The 16387-nt window shown below is 39.7% G+C and overlaps 1 pseudogene; it reads left to right on the top strand.

Moving 5' to 3' along the window:
• The first annotated feature begins 506 nt into the window (after window positions 1-506).
• Window positions 507-1180, top strand: LOC116742249 (annotated as a pseudogene).
• The last annotated feature ends 15207 nt before the right edge of the window (window positions 1181-16387 follow it).

The raw sequence follows: 16387 nt of genomic DNA, 5'->3' as shown, positions 1-16387 counted from the left end.
CTTAATAATCAGGGAGAAACATGATTTCAGATAAAAACCGAGAGAGCTTAACCACAGATTATCATGAAAATAACGATTAGAAGAGAGAGATTTCAGCTAGAAAAAGAATGTGAATTCAGAAGCAAGTCACAGAATTCAAGAAACAATGCCCAAACTGGCAGTGTGTCAGTATGTGTAATTAAAAATCAGCTGCATAGGCCACAGCCGTCGCTCCCGGGCCTCCGGCTTCCCCGTGCAGAACGAGCCTACTGGCTGCCTGGGCTCCAAAAGGTGGGCGCCGGACCCCAGGGTGCACAGTCTTAGGAACTCCTGCACCTTCAGGCCCCACACCGGTGGTGCCCAGGCAGAGGCTGGCAGCAGGTGAGCTGTGGGTGACTTTGCCATCAGTCTGCCTGGACCTGGGGAGGAAGAATGAGTAGCTCACCGTCCCCTCCCGCCTCCCCCACCATTTAGGACACACTGCAGGGACTAGTTTGGGGGTTCCCAGTAACTTCCAGGAAGGAGGCATGCCCCTCTCTGACCCCAGCTCCATGACCACCTGTCTTTGCCAAAGTGACCCTCCTCCTATAACCCTGCGGTGCCTGGAGCTCTCCAAGAATGGCATAAAAGGGGCCTAAAGCCAGGGAGGGACCTGGGGTCAGCTGAGGAGTGGTCCCAGGAGGTGGTACATCTGGGAAAGGCCCTGTGAGAGTGCAAACAGAATAATACTGGAGCAGTATGACTGTTAATGAAGCCAAAGAGAAATTTACAAAGTCACCAGAAGGAACTTGCTAGAGACAGTTCACATTCAGACTACCTATTAACAGTATCTGTTAAAACGTCAACTGTACCAACTAATCTGCAAATATAATACCAAGATGAGAAATTTAGATTGTAATTGAATCAGATGAATCGAGTCCAAGTTTCAACAAGTTAACAGCATGGTGTGTCTGATCTACTGCTTTGTTTAGGTGTGCAAGGATAAGCCGATGGGCTGGAACCCCTCCTGAATGACACTGTTCATCTTTACCTGTCCAAACTGCTCTACACATCAACACCGGACTGCAGACTTACTGTATTACCTTGGTCTGCTATAACAAGATCCCATAAACCAGGCAGCTCAAACAGAAAATTCTTTTCTCACAGTTCTGGAGGCTGGGTAGTCCAACATGAAGGTCTGGCAGAATTTGGTTTCTGGTGAGAACTCACTTTCTTGTTTGTAGACGACTGCCTTTTCCCTGAGTCCTCATACAGAGAAAGCAAAAGAGACAACTGGAGGAGGAGCGCTCGCTCTCTGTTTTGCTTCTTCTTCTTATAAGGCCACAGTCCTATCAGATTAGGGCTCTACCCTTATGATCTCATTTAACCTTAATTACCTCCTAGAGACTGTATCCAGGTGCAGTCACATTGGGGGTTAGAGTTTTAACTTAGGTTTTAGCTAGGACACAATTTAGTCCATAGCACTTACCATGAACATATATAGCTTTACCACCTGAGGGTTTCCTGCGTCTATAATACCAATAGGTTACTTGGAAAAATATAAATTTCAGGCGTAAGTATCACTTTTTCCCTAAACATTGCTTCATGCCTCTGAATGCAGCTATGTAAAAGAGAACCAAAACTTGAGTGACTGCACTGGAATTCTTTCCAAGAACAGCTGAAGTCAATCTAATTCGAGTGCATGCAGTGGTAACTAGGTACCTAAACTTACCCCAAAGATTTGTTTTTTGTTTTTTTTTGCGGTACGCGGGCCTCTCACTGTGTGGCCTCTCCCGTTGCGGAGCACAGGCTCCGGACGCGCAGGCTCAGCGGCCATGGCTCACGGGCCCAGCCGCTCCGCGGCATGTGGGATCTTCCCGGACCGGGGCACGAACCCGCGTCCCCTGCACCGGCAGGCGGACTCTCAACCACTGCGCCACCAGCGAAGTCCCCCAAAGATTTTTACCTGAGTGATTTTTCCCTTCTTAAGGTGGACCCTAGTAAAGGCTATCGGAGCTTGTTACCAGAAGTACTTGCCTTTCCATTAGGTCAAAGGTCCCACCCCTGGCAGCAGATAAGGAGCTCTTCATAGGACCACTGAAGAAGTGGGAGGAATCTAGTTAACATAAGTTTAACGTCAATTTTATATGCTTGGTGATCAGTGAATATTTTAGAACATTTTATATTTTGCATTCTTATGTACCTAGAAATCTTGTTAAAGAGATCATGCTTTTGAGTATTTATCCCTCATTGTTTTAAAAATATTTAGTTATTTATTTTTGGCTGCATTGGGTCTTCGTTGCTGCACACGGGCTTTCTCTAGTTGCAGCGAGCTGGGGCTGCTCTCTGTTGCGGCACGCGGGCTTGTCATCGCAGTGGCTTCTCCTGTTGCGGAGCACGGGCTCTAGGCACGTGGGCTTCAGAAGTTGTGGTTTGCCAGCTCTAGAGCGCAGGTTCAGAGGTTGTGGCACACGGGCTTAGCTGCTCCCGGGCATGTGGGATCTTCCCGGACCAGGGCTCGAACCCATGTCCCCTGCATTGGCAGGCGGATTCTTAACCGCTGTGCCACCAGGGAAGTCCCTATCCCTCGTTTTATACAGGTAACCAAATCCACCCAAAATGGTGACCAGGAAATCCTATATTCTTTTGGTCTTTTTACTGCAGTTACGAACTCTTTCATGTGAATGAATATTATAATGTGAATGGATACTATAATAAAGGGAGCCTTGTTTCAGAGTTACTTCAAACTGGTGCAACAAAAGACCTTCTCTTTACCTTTAAGGCTAAAGACAAGAATGGCACACTGTACAGGTGCAGTTCAATTGCAATGAATAAAACCAACACATAACATAGACTCTACCCTGTTGAAGTAGGTGTGTCCCAACCCATTGCCACTGATTTTCTGGAAACAACTTTAGAAAATTTTATAAGTTGTTCTTGAATTAGTTAGGACATCAGCAGTTGTCTCTCTTCTACGATGAAAAGTACTTTCACTTAATTTTCTTCTAGATAGAGTGATACCAGCTTGATTTTCAAAATATTTATTTACTGCTGTTACAACTTTATTAGAATATATTAAATTTTAGAAACTGACTTAAAATTACATAATACTCTCGTATTTTGTGTGTTTAATAAAAAGGTAGTCTTTTTTGTCACCATAAAGACTAAACAACTCCAAGTTTTGGCAAAAAAGTCAAGCAGTTACACTGCTGGTTGATGTATAAATTTATATAAGAACTTTGGAAAATCTTTTAGCAGTAACTACTAAAGTTACACAAATGCAAAGCCTATGATCCAGTGTACCACTTCATAATTTTAACATAATTCTTATTAGGAAACCACCAGAAACTTTAGTGCCATACAGCAACAAGCATCATTTCTAGCTCGTATGTAGGACAGTTGAGTTTTAGTTGATATAGGTTGGGCTTAGATGGGCTTGTCTCCAGACCATGGGTCAAATCCAACACCAGGCTTCCCAGGATATGTTCTTTTCATAGCCTCAAGTGGACAAGCAGAAATAGTATATGCCTCTAATGCCTAGGCTCAAAACTGGTAACTAACACTTCCACATGCAATCCATCACCAAGGTAAGGTGTATGTCCAAGCCTAACATCAAGCGAGCAAAGAAATTTATCCTTGCAAAGCATATTCCTTCCATGAAGATTTTGGAGATAGTTCAATGGAAACATAAATGCAAAGAGAAAAATAATAGTAAATTTAAAAAAATAGAAAAGAGAATCCAAAAACTATGGGGCAATATAAAATGGTCAAACATGAGTAATTCCCAGGAGAAAAGAGAGAGCAGGAAAAAAATTTGAAGACTTAAGGCTAAGAATTGTCCAAAATAATAGAAGACAGCAAAGTGACATACCCAAGATTCTCAGAGAACAGTAAGCAAGACAGTAAACAAGAGCCAATATAGAAGAATTTCACTGCAATCATAGATATAAACATATCAAAATAATAAAAAAAAATTCCTAGGAATTGAAGGATGGCTTAATATTAAAATATCTATTGACAAACTAATGAAGAAAGAGAAAGTATAATAATCTACACAGATAACAAAATATCCTTTGGTTAAATTCAGAACACTTCATGATTTTTAAAGCGCTTGAAAATTTAGGAATAAAAGAGAATTGCTTTACTGACAAAGAATATATACCATAACTCTACAGCAGGTAATATTTAACGGTGAAATGTTAGAACTATCTTCTTAAAAGTCAGAATGTAGAGACGTTTTTCTGTTATCACAATTTTTAGTCAATATAACTTTTTGTCTTAGCCTAGACAGTGAAAAAAGTTATAGTATTATAAAAGAAGAAATGAAGAAACAAACTCACTTACATGTAGATAATATGATTGTCTAACTAAACCACCTAGGTTATATGCACTTTTAGAATTAAGAATGTTTAGCAGACTTTCTGTATTATCAATAAGCAAAATACAGTTACATTATAAACACCAGCCACAGACAGTTCAAAAGTAAAATATAAATAGTATATATTATTTATAAAATCATCAAAAAATATAAGAACCAAAGAACAACCCTAACAAAAGATATACATGATGTTTATTGGGAAATTTAATTGTAACATTTTCTAAACAATATTAAAGTAAGCCTAAATCAATTGAGAAATATATGCTATCTGTGGATAGAAAGAAATACCACACACTTGTCATTTGTTCCAAATTGGTTTGTAAATCAAGTTCAAGGCCAACTTCTCTGTGGAATTTAATATTGCTGGTTTTAAAATATATATAGAATAGCCATGAGCAGTTAACACAGTTTTGAGGATGAACAAGTTTAGGGGAATTTTCCTACATGATATCAAAATTTGTTGTGAAGCTATAGTAAATAAGTCAGTGTGACATGCTGCAAGATAGGCAAATAGATCAAAACAGACCCTATAAACACATTCATGTATATAGAAATTTTGACTCAAGACAGCATATGCCACCACAAAAACAAGGTAGCATATATCACCACACAAACAAGGTAGAATGGAACGCCAATAAAAGTATAATATAACATACATCTAAGGTGGTACTTTGTGGTCCATTTGTAACCTAAAGATATTTACTTATAAACTAGAGGTAATAAATATAAATGGTGAGGAATTTAAATCAAATATCTGTTTAATTGGATAAACAGAGTAAATTTAAAGAAAATTTAAGAACTATGGTAATATAATAAAATGGCAAAAATCAAGGAAACGGTAAAAAAGCATGTGTCTGTTATGCTTGGGTGCTTATTGTTTCCAACTATTTTCAACTTTGTGCTTATGTTTCTTGACTGTTCAATAAGACAATTTTGCAAAGAGCAATTACATGAATTGAAAATAGACAAAAAGTGTCCTAAATGAAGATCATGTAACTGTCAGCATAAAACAAATATAAGAAAATGTGTAAATAATGGTGAGAAATAATAGGAAACACGATAACATTTTCTAGGTACACAATAGTCATATAAAAAAATCAACAGCAATCCTATTTGCCAATGTAACCGACTGAGAAACATAACCAGCAAATGATTAACTTGCAGTATGGACATCTGCAAATCAGTAAGATAAAACAAACAACAAACAGAAAAACGTGCAAAGGATATGAACCAGATATTCACAGATGAACATATCTGAGTGCAAAATAAATATATGAAAATGTCCTCAACCTCACTAGTAATCAGGTAACTTCCACTTAATGTAATATTTAATACGCATTAGAATGACAATATTTTAAAAGTATTAAAATAGCAAATATTGGTAAGAAGGTCACTGTGTGGAACTCATCCACCTTTGGTGGGAGTGAAAAATGGTATAACTGGCTTTGAAACAATTCTGTAACATCCAGTACAGCTGAAGATGTGTGTGTAAGATATGTAAGATCAGTGTTAAAAAATTATCATAGGAATGAGAAGCACATAATTGACAATAAAGGTTAACTGTTCAGTTGGGGAAGGCATGCAGGAGGGATATCCTGAGGATCTAAATACATCTACTATGTTTCATAACTTAAAAAAATTAAATAAGGCAAAGTATTAAAATATTGATTCTGGCTACACAGATATTATTTTATGTAAGTCTATGCTTGTATGAATTATTTTATGATGAAAATGCTTTTTAAAAAGCAGCTTTAACTGTGTTCACCAAAAGAACTAAATTAGCTGTTTCAACCTGGCCCCAAAGCTGCACATTTTTCAATGTTTAAAAAAAAATCTGTTTACCAACTGAGAGTTTTTTCCAACTATTATATAGTAAACTATTGCTAGATGGAACTCCTGTAACCGACTTTCTAGGTCCAAAGAATTCTGTGTCCAGCAAAACGCTGAATTCCTGTTTTAGGAATTAGTTGTATCTGGAGGCTCTCAAAGAAGAGGGGATTTAAAAAATTATCTAGACGTCTATTATTTTTTTTTTTTTTTTTTTTTTTGCGGTACGCGGGCCTCTCACTGTTGTGGCCTCTCCCGTTGCGGAGCACAGGCTACGGACGCACAGGCTCAGCGGCCATGGCTCACGGGCCCAGCCGCTCCACGGCATGTGGGATCTTCCCAGACCAGGGCACGAACCCGTGTCCCCTGCATCGGCAGACGGACTCTCAACCACTGCACCACCAGGGAAGCCCTAGACGACTATTTTTTAAGCCTTTTTATAGCAAAAATTTTGCTTTATTTTCAAATGAATTCTTACCCAAACTCCTATATATAAAGCATATATAAATGGATCTGTTCTGCCCCACTAAACCCCTTCCTGTATAAAAAGAACCAGGGCTCCTTGGAGAAATGGCTGATTCCATTTTTGAGGCAGGGAACATATTTGATGAGCCTGGAACATCTTGTGCCAGAGTAAAGAGGCACAGAGACTAATGGTATCACATCTAAAGGACACAGGAGACAATCTGAAGGACCTCTCACTGGCCTAGGATGGGACATTTGGGAATCAAAAAGAATAATGACTTTAGTGCATCAAATACATCAAACACATCACAATCTACAATTTGCTAATGATACCAAAAGCCAAAAGAAACCCAAAACAAAATCAACAATCCTCAGTGATGACCAGAGAATGTGACTGACAAACACTACCCTGAAAATTCATAAGTAATGGGAAAGATGCAAACACACACACAAACAAAAACTGGAGACCTAGACGTCTGCCTCTTCACGTGTTTTTCTTGCCCCGCCAGGCTACGGTTTGAAAATCACTGAAACAGGATATCCTTCCGTAGGACACACATCTCCTCCAAGAGTGTCCCAGCAAAGGGCTGCTCACACCGTCAGCTTCTGCCGGAGCTGGGGGCGGGGGGTGTCCAATCCCCATCCACTTGAGCTACCCATTAAATCCTTAACAGCAATGCTTTTAAGAATACTTTTCTTCAACTCCCCATATACATGAAGGGGATTAAGAGGGAGAAACTACCAGTTATAAAATAAACATTACAATGATATACTGTGCAGCATGGGAAGTATAGACAATATTTTATGATAAATTTTAATCTATAAAAATACTGAACCACCATGTTGTACATTTGAAACTAATATAATATTGTAAGGCAACTATACTTCAATAAATTTAAAGATTAATCAAGAAAAAAGAATAGTTTTCCTTAAAGAAAAGTAAAGGTGGTGTTTCTATAGCTTTTATCCATTGGGTCCTATGCTCCCATCAGACACTGAAAATAAAGAGCCTAACCCTCTTCAACATGATCATCTTTTAGGTGTGTGCAGGCATCTTTCAGGTGTCCACCTGTCAGACCCAGGTTATTCACCTCTAGGTCCTTCCTTTAATTCTTAACCCTATGACATAGTTTTTGTCCCCATCCCATCTGGGTCTACTGGATATACTGTACTTTAAAAAAAATTTTTATTGGAGTATAGTCGATTTATAATGCTGTGTCAGTTTCTGCTGTACAACAATGTCAATCAGTTATACATAAATCCACTCATATTTAGATTGTTTTCCCACATACATCATTACAGATACTGAGTAGAGTTCTCTGTGCTGTACAGTAGGTCCTTATTAGTTATTTTTTTATGTATAGTATGGATATACTAGATTTCATTTTATCTTTCCCTCATTTACATAAGCACTTAGAATTAAAGATAAAACTCCCTCCACGTGGAACATGACCAATTCAGCATAATGAGGAATCATTGTTAATACTTGTTAACATATCCCATATGGTCATTTGGCTACATAAGGGCACAAAAAAGAAGCACCGTGCATAACTTCTTAGGTTTGGAAATCTGGTGCTACTCAGTAATCACTGCACAGTTTAAGAAAGTTACCAAGAAGGAGGAAGAATGATTTCACCCTCAGGAACTCATCATGAGTTCATTTTACACACATTGCAAGAGGATAAAAACCTGATGTTTGGAATGGGATTTTGTTTTCCTTCATGCCATGCAATTTGTGCCTGAGACTCAAGGCTATGAGAGAGATGCTGAGAACACAACCATTTTCTATATGTACTTCCTGAAAATAATTTGGCAGGCTCTTAGTGAAATAATTACTGTACGCTACTGCCTTCATGAAAAATTGATTTGCTGTATTTTATTATTAGTTTTTATATGCATAAATGAAAACAGGAACAATATGTAATTGCGATAATTGTAGGGTAGCTGGATATTCTCATTTGGGGAAACTTTTAAGTTTTAGGTCAGTTTTAGAAGATGGCTCATGACCTGCAAATCTTTTCAAAACAACAGAAAGAATTATGTTGTTTGATTCCTCAATTTACAGTATACTCTAGAAAGATGAGATCCTTTAGGTCTGGGAAGGAAGTGAGAATTGAGAATAAGTGCCTCTATAAAGGAGACATCTTATACATGCTGGCTATTAAGTTCATTGTTCTCATTAATAGCATAAATAAAGGTCACCAGAAAAGGACCACTTGAGATATATTCTGAATCATAATAGATTGTGCCCACACTAATTTTTATACAATCTGTCTGATGCTTTCAAGTGTTTAAAATTATTATTTGATGCTATTTAAGCATTGTGTCTTTCTAAAATAACCACTCTGCCTTAGGTGGTTAGAAAAGGAGAAAGAATAGTCGTAGGAGATACACAGCAATAGCAGGAAAAGAAGCGGACGGAATATTGGAAGGACTGAAGAATGAAAGGCTATAGTGTCACAAAACAAGCATAAAAATGAATGCTTCATTTATTGAACTGTTTTAAAATTAAATGAATACTAAGAGCCAGTTACTGTGCAAGGTGCAGTATATAATAATGAATAAGTTTTGATTTTGGTTTTCATGCAGTTTACAGTCTAGTGGGGAAGACAGACGTTGAACAAATACATTATATAAAACATTAATTAATTGCGGTTGTTATACATGATATGAATGTACTTTAGATTTGTGATGAAAGGGAAAAGCCTGGGCATTAATCTGACCCAGGGAGGATGGTGACACCTATCTTCTCTTGGGCAACTAGAGTTAAACAGGGAACAGGGGCTAGCAAGGGGAGAGTGGACACATGTGGATGATTTTATGTAATTCTCCTTCAGCCAGGAAGCTGAAAGCCCTGAGACCTGCTTGGCACATTCAGGGAAATGTGTCCAGACCAGAGTGAAAAACTTTTATAATTTAAATTGTAAAAGAGACATAAAGTTGAGGAGACTGCAGGGACAGGCGAGCTAGATCACCGAGGGCATTGCAGGCCATGTAAAGTTTTGCCTTAGAAACAATGCAGTCGATGATTTTAAAGTGAGTAACACAGTTACATCTTCAAGTTTAAAATGTTATTTTGGCTATCGGAGATTGAAAGGAGAGATTTATTTTTTTGTATTGTTAGTTCTTTCTCTGTTGAGTGGCCTTGGGCAAATAGCTTCAGGTAATTTGAGCCTTGGTGTATCCATTGTCAGAATCAAGGGAAGAAATTAAGTAATTTTGAAGACAAAACAGCTCTTTAAGTCTGTGACCTGAAGTACCCTGACATTCTTACTTTGTTCCTATGCCTCGGCAAATCTGATTTCCTTTAACTGTTAGCAATAACTCCTACGCCAGCTCTTAAGATAATTTGCTTTTTAAGAACCTCATCTCAAAAGTACGATTGTCAAATGCAGTTATGAATTGGAAAAGAGGGAAGAAAATGATCATTTATGCAGATGATGGGACTGTCTCCCTAGAAATTCTAAGCATCACTTAAAAAACAATAAGAACTAAAAAGAGCTCAGAAAGAAGGTGAGGTACAAATAAATCTTCAAATAATCAAGAAATGTTCTATGTACTGGCAATAACCAAGCAAAAAAAGATAAAATCCGTTTATAATTAAATACATCTGTGGTGGGTTAATGGTGGCCCCTCAAAAGATACGTCCAACCAGAACCTTATTTAGAAGTGTCTTTGCAGACAGATCTTGGGATGAGTTTACCTGTATTACTTGGGTAGGCCCTAAATCCAATGACAAGTGTCCTTATAAGAGACAGAAGAAAATACAAAGAGAAAAGAGAGTGAGGCCATGTGAAGACAGAGACAGAGATTGCAGTGATGCAGCCATAGACCAAGGAATTCCTGGAGCCACCAGAAGCTGGAAGAGGCAGGAAGTCTTCTCCTCTAGAGACTGTGGAGGGAGTGCCTTCCTTCTGACACCTCAGTTTTGGACTTCTGGCTTCCAGAATAAATTTCTATTGTTTCAAGCTAACATGATGGTCATAATTTGTTGCTTCATCCACAGGGAACTAATACAGCACCCAGGGCCCCTGACTCCTCTCCTCCTGTGTTCCTAATCCTGGTAAAGAGAAAAACTTTCCTCTTGATTTTTTTTTTGAACATGGATTATCTGCTTGCTCCCTCTTTGCTACTGGGACTAAATGAACCAACGTGCAGCTAAAATTATTCTCCACTTAAAGGCTGATGCAAAGGGTTCTGGTTTACAAGACAGTGAACAGGAGAGGAAGCTCAAACAGAGAAAATCACTTTCCAGATATGAGGCCTTCTTTAGTAGGATTGTACAGCCCTTGAATTTGGAGCTTTTCGTTTCTCTTTGCTGCAGTTCACACCATTTCATTTTGTATCAGGACTTGCGAGGGGGGAGAGACTATACATTACCGAAGCTGAGCAACACGTGTGTGTGTGCAGGCAGAGAAATAAAGAATTTGGAGTTAGAAGACTTGCTTTGGCCTCTGCCACTGCTGCTTTTCTGACGCATTCCTGGCGACATCTGCCTTGTTTCCTTAAGCCTCAGGTTGCTTATTATGAGATGGAGTTAATGTTCTCTCCAATTTAACTTATAACGTTAGCTTTGAAAATCAAGACAATGAATGATACTGGAGATGCTTTAGTAAACTATGAAATGTTAAAAAACAAACAAACAAATATTTACAATAGCCAGGACGTGGAAGCAACCTAAGTGTCCATCGACAGATGAATGGATAAAGATTTGGCACATATATACAATGGAATATTACTCAGCCATAAAAAGAAACGAAATTGAGTTATCTGTAGTGAGGTGGATGGACCCAGAGACTGTCATACAGAGTGAAGTAAGTCAGAAAGAGAAAAATGAATACCGTATGCTAACACATATATATGGAGTCTAAAAAAAAAAAAAAAAAAGGTTCTGAAGAACCTAGGGGCAGGACAGGAATAAAGATGCAGACGGAGAGAATGGACTTGAGGACATGGGGAGGGGGAAGGGGTAAGCTGGGACGAAGTGAGGCAGTGGCATGGACATGTATACACTACCAAATGTAAAACAGATAGCTAGTGGGAAGCAGCCACATAGCACAGGGAGATCAGCTCGGTGCTTTGTGTCCACCTAGAGGGATGGGATAGGGAGGGTGGGAGGGAGGCTCAAGAGGGAGGGGATATGGGGATATATGCGTATGTACAGCTGATTCACTTTGTTATACAGCAGAAACTAACACACCATTGTAAAGCAGTTATACTCCAATAAAAATGTTAAAAATAATTATCCTGCATTTAGTTTCTAGTATAACTTCAATAATTGTTTGCCAAATACGTATAACTTAAAAAAATAAATAAACATGAATGTGGCTTTGGTAAGAGTTTGGAATCATGGACCTCAGTGTTCTCGTGGGTTCTATGAGAGAGTTGTGCCAGATCAGTGCTTCTCCAGCTGGCTGACCATTAAAATCATCTGGGGAACTTCGAAAAACCACCCAAGAAAAATCCAACGATAATTTCTTGGAAAGGGGTTTACACATACTATCTTTAACAGTTCCCCAGGTGGTACTAGTGTGAGCAGGCCAGCATTGAAAGCATTATACTAAAATCACTAAGGCCTCTGAAACTCTCAAGTTCAAGGCTGCTTTGGCTTTTTCACTATTAACATTATTCCTGTCCTTTCCGATTGATTTTGTATTGTGAAAATGTAGCTCTCGGCAAAATTCCACAATCACCTAAAACAGAGAGTAAAAACAACATGACTGTTCTGATGCTCTATCTTATGTGATCATAAACACCCAAATATTCTCCAATATCTGGATACTTGTCACTGCGGTTGACAAGACCTCTAATTGTCCATATAGTTTCTGTTTTCATTTTTCATCTGAAATAAGGGAAAGAGTGAGACACATAGCACCTATTATGCTTCAGGACTTGCTCAAGACATTTAACAGTTACTATGATGCTCGATCTCAGTACTACCCTACAGGACCCGACAGATAAGTTATAGAGGCCTGAGGCTGAAGGAAACTCAGGAAATTTACCCAGGTGACTCAGTCAATAGGTCATTAAATCAGAAGTCAAGTTGACTGTTGCCTGCTCCAAAGAACCTGCATATTTATTTTCCACCATACTAGTCTTTTGTAGGGATACTGCAAGATTTTTCATCCATAAAGAGAGTCTAGAAGTTTTTCTGGGAGACAGGGAAATTGATCGAGTGAACAAACCCAGCTTATCTGGAATATTACACAGGATTAGCCTTTATTTATCTGCTGAAAACATGCTCTGGGTTACAGAACATTTATCCATTTCTTTATATAATTTATGTTATATTTACATCCAAAACCCATGATCCCCTTCTGTATTTCCTAATATTTTTAAAAGAACTATAAGCATATAATTGTATTGGTATTGGAGTGTTTTCAGACGATCACAGGTTCTATCATAAAAATCTAGGTTTAAATTAACCGTCTCTCCAAGATGGCCCCCAATGTTCCCTGCCTCCTGCCCTGTGTAATGTTTTCCCACAATCAATAGCGCTGATCTGTATAAGTAGCAGGACATTACAGAAATGACGGTTTGACTTCCAATACTAGGGCATAAAAGGCTTTGTGGCTTCCTCTTCTTTTCCTTGGATCGCTTGCTTTGTGGAGAAGTCACCAGCTATATAATGAGGATTCTGATGCATCCCTTTGGAGGTCCATATGGTGAAGAACTGAGGTCTCCTGCTATAGCAATGAGCCCCTACTCTCTAGCCACGTGAGTGAATCATCCTGGAAATGGATCCTCCAGCCACAGCTGAGCCTCCAAATGCTCCACCTCCAGTGGTCACTTTCAAACCTCTTGAGAGACTGAGCCAGGACTACTAGGCTAAGCCACTTCTGAATTCCCGAACCAAAGATTGTGAGGAAATACTTACTGGTTTAGCTACTAAATATTGGGATCATTTATGCTTTAATAGGTAATTTTTATTGGAGTATAGTTGCTTTACAATGTTGTGTCAGTTTCTGTTGTAAAACTAAGTGAATCAGCTTTATGTATACATATATCCTCTCCCTCTTGAACCTCCCTCCCACCACCCCCATCCCACCCCCACCCCATCCCACCCACATAGGTCATCACAGAGCACCGGGCTGAGCTCCCTGTGCTATACAGCAGCTTCCCACTAGCTATCTGTTTTACACATGGTAGTGTATTTATGTCAATCCTAACCTCCCAATTTGTCCCACCCTCCCCTTCCCCCCACCCTGTGTCCACATGTCCATTCTCTATGTCTGCATGTCTCTTTTCGTCACCTCTCCTTCTGTTCTCCTCTTTTCTTCCTTTTCCCCTTCTCTCCATTCATTCTCCTCTCTTCTCCTCCTCTGCTCTTCCTTTTTCCTTGTTCCCCTTTTTCCATCCTCCCGACTTTCCATCATCACCTCTTTTTTGGTCCTCCCAACCTTCCTCCCTTTCCTATTTTCTCCTCCCAACGTCCCTTCCTCCCTATCACAAAGTTCTAATGAGTGCTTACTTTATGCTGGGTGCCACAGAGCTATGTAAATTTAAAAAAAAACCCAAAACCACAGTCCTGCCCTCAAAGGAGAGTTTAATTCTCATCGGGTTATGGACACAAAACAGATAGTTTCAACGCCATTTTGTACCTTGTATAATAAATTCATGAAGTGGGAGCATAGGGAACTCCCTCTAAGGGAGTTAGCAAAGGTTCACCAGAGGGCTGGTGACAGGCAATGGAGGTATCCAGCCAGGAAGGACTCATCTGACCAAAGGTGAAAACATTTAGGAAGATCATGAAGGCATGAGAGACAAGGACCAATTCGGGGAACTGCTAGTAATTCCACTTTTGCCAAAGCACAAGTTATTGAGGATAGGGTGAGAGATTAAATAATTATTTCACCCAGGACTAAACAGTGAGGACAGTAATACCGTAAAAAGTTTAGACTTGAACTACTCACATCAAGTTCTCTGAGCCTGCATAGTACCCACCTCATAAAGTCGTGTGACGATTTCAGGATACACCTTATAGGATGCCTGACATATATAGTAGGTGCTTCGTTCGTGTTTCCCTTCCTCCACCATCATACCTTTAAAACTTTAGTTCTCAAATTGTCCTCTAATGTCTACCCTCCATTACAGGATGTTGAAAGACTAACACTATGAGAGGCATAATAATAAAGCATCAAGACGTTTCTCCATCAAAATATACTGAAGTGAGTGTTTCCCTGCTTTCAGTGGTCACCGCTTGTGTAACGAACAGGCATCATTTGACTTTGTACCATTTAACTCTGGGGAGAAAATGGCTGGAGGATGGGAGGGAAAGAAACAACCTTCCTGAGAAGTTTTTGCTGTTAGGAGCTTCCCTTCCCGAGCACAGTGATCCTGGATCTCACTACAGTTTAGCGCATCCAGAATGTTCATGCTGAAAGCATTTCCTCTGGACAGTGATGCCCCCGAGAGGAGTGAATTCCAGGTCGGTACACCCCTTCTTTATTAGACTTCACTGCAGTTGCATTTGAAGTCTGGTGTGACTGCTAGCCTTTTGAACTTCTTGGAAGAGGAGGTATTGCATGAATACCAGGAATTCTTAGGTTTTCTATATGAGATACCTACTTGTGCGAAAGAGTTTATACGTGTGCCTCATCTTTTCCTCAGATGCTGTTCCCAATTCTTAGTTTCAAATATCTTCACTCCAGCTTTTTCAGACCTGTCTTCTCCGTCTTATGTCTGCTTAAGATTTTAGTTTTTCTGGCTGTCAGCCTTTCAAGTGTCATTTGAAAGGAATCTTAAAACTCTGTCCATTTCCCAATCAGGTGCAGAGTTTAATGTGCTGAAGTTTTCCTTAGGTTGTGTTTGTTCTTCTCTTATCCCTTGTGGGTAACGACACATGGAAAATCTTAGCTGAGGTTCACATACTGGGTTTTGGGGAGACCCGGCTGTGACACCTGTCACCTCACTTGTTGCTAGGCTTGATTCAGCTGATTGGCTGACTGGCGGAGAGGCATGGGGGCGGGGGAGCAGAGCTGTATCCCTTCTGCACTGATGTACATACTGTGAACCGAGGACTCATAGACTGTTGGAGGGAAAGGCAATACTAAAGATAATTATCTCCAATCCCTTCACTGCAGATGTAAAAAAAATTGACACCTAGGACATTGGATAGCCTTATCCCAAATCTTACTTAGAAGCACAGAGGGAATAAGACTCTTGGATATTCTGACTCCAATTTGGAACCAGTCTTTGTAAGTGTGCAAAACAATGTGGTTTGACAGAAAGAAAATAGATTTTGCAGCTAGACGGACAGGGGCTTTGAATTCCAAATCTGCCCCCTTCTGGGGAGGAGACCTTGTGGACAGGGCTGTTGCATGGATTGTAGATAATTTGTGTACAGCACTTTTTACATTACAGACCCTCAATGAAAGTTAGTTTGACCACTGACCAGGAGGAGAATGCCTGAAGAAGAACTCTGTGCGCTGCACCCTGCCAAACCAGTATGAGACGTGACAATCCATTTTGCTAACTGATAAACAGAGTTATGTCTGGAAGCCTTGTAAATGCTCGCTGGCAACCGTTTCTCCAAGCTGACATGGATTGGTGGCTTGCCTACCCTGCATTTATATTTAACAGAAAATAATCAGATTGAACTATGTAAGTTCTTTGCACTGTCTTCAGAGAGAAAGATCTTGGAACCTGAATAGGGCCAACACTTTTCTTTCCTTTCAGAGGGAGTCCAGACTACAGCCAACATTTTTGGGATAAGAGAAACTTCTCAGGGTATCTGGACACCACGTAGTTCTCCCTACA

The sequence above is a fragment of the Phocoena sinus genome, chromosome 17, assembly GCF_008692025.1.
Source record: "Phocoena sinus isolate mPhoSin1 chromosome 17, mPhoSin1.pri, whole genome shotgun sequence".
Taxonomy (NCBI): domain Eukaryota; kingdom Metazoa; phylum Chordata; class Mammalia; order Artiodactyla; family Phocoenidae; genus Phocoena; species Phocoena sinus.
The sequence above is the reverse complement of the archived record's forward strand: the minus strand, read 5'-3'. Positions and strand labels throughout refer to the sequence as shown.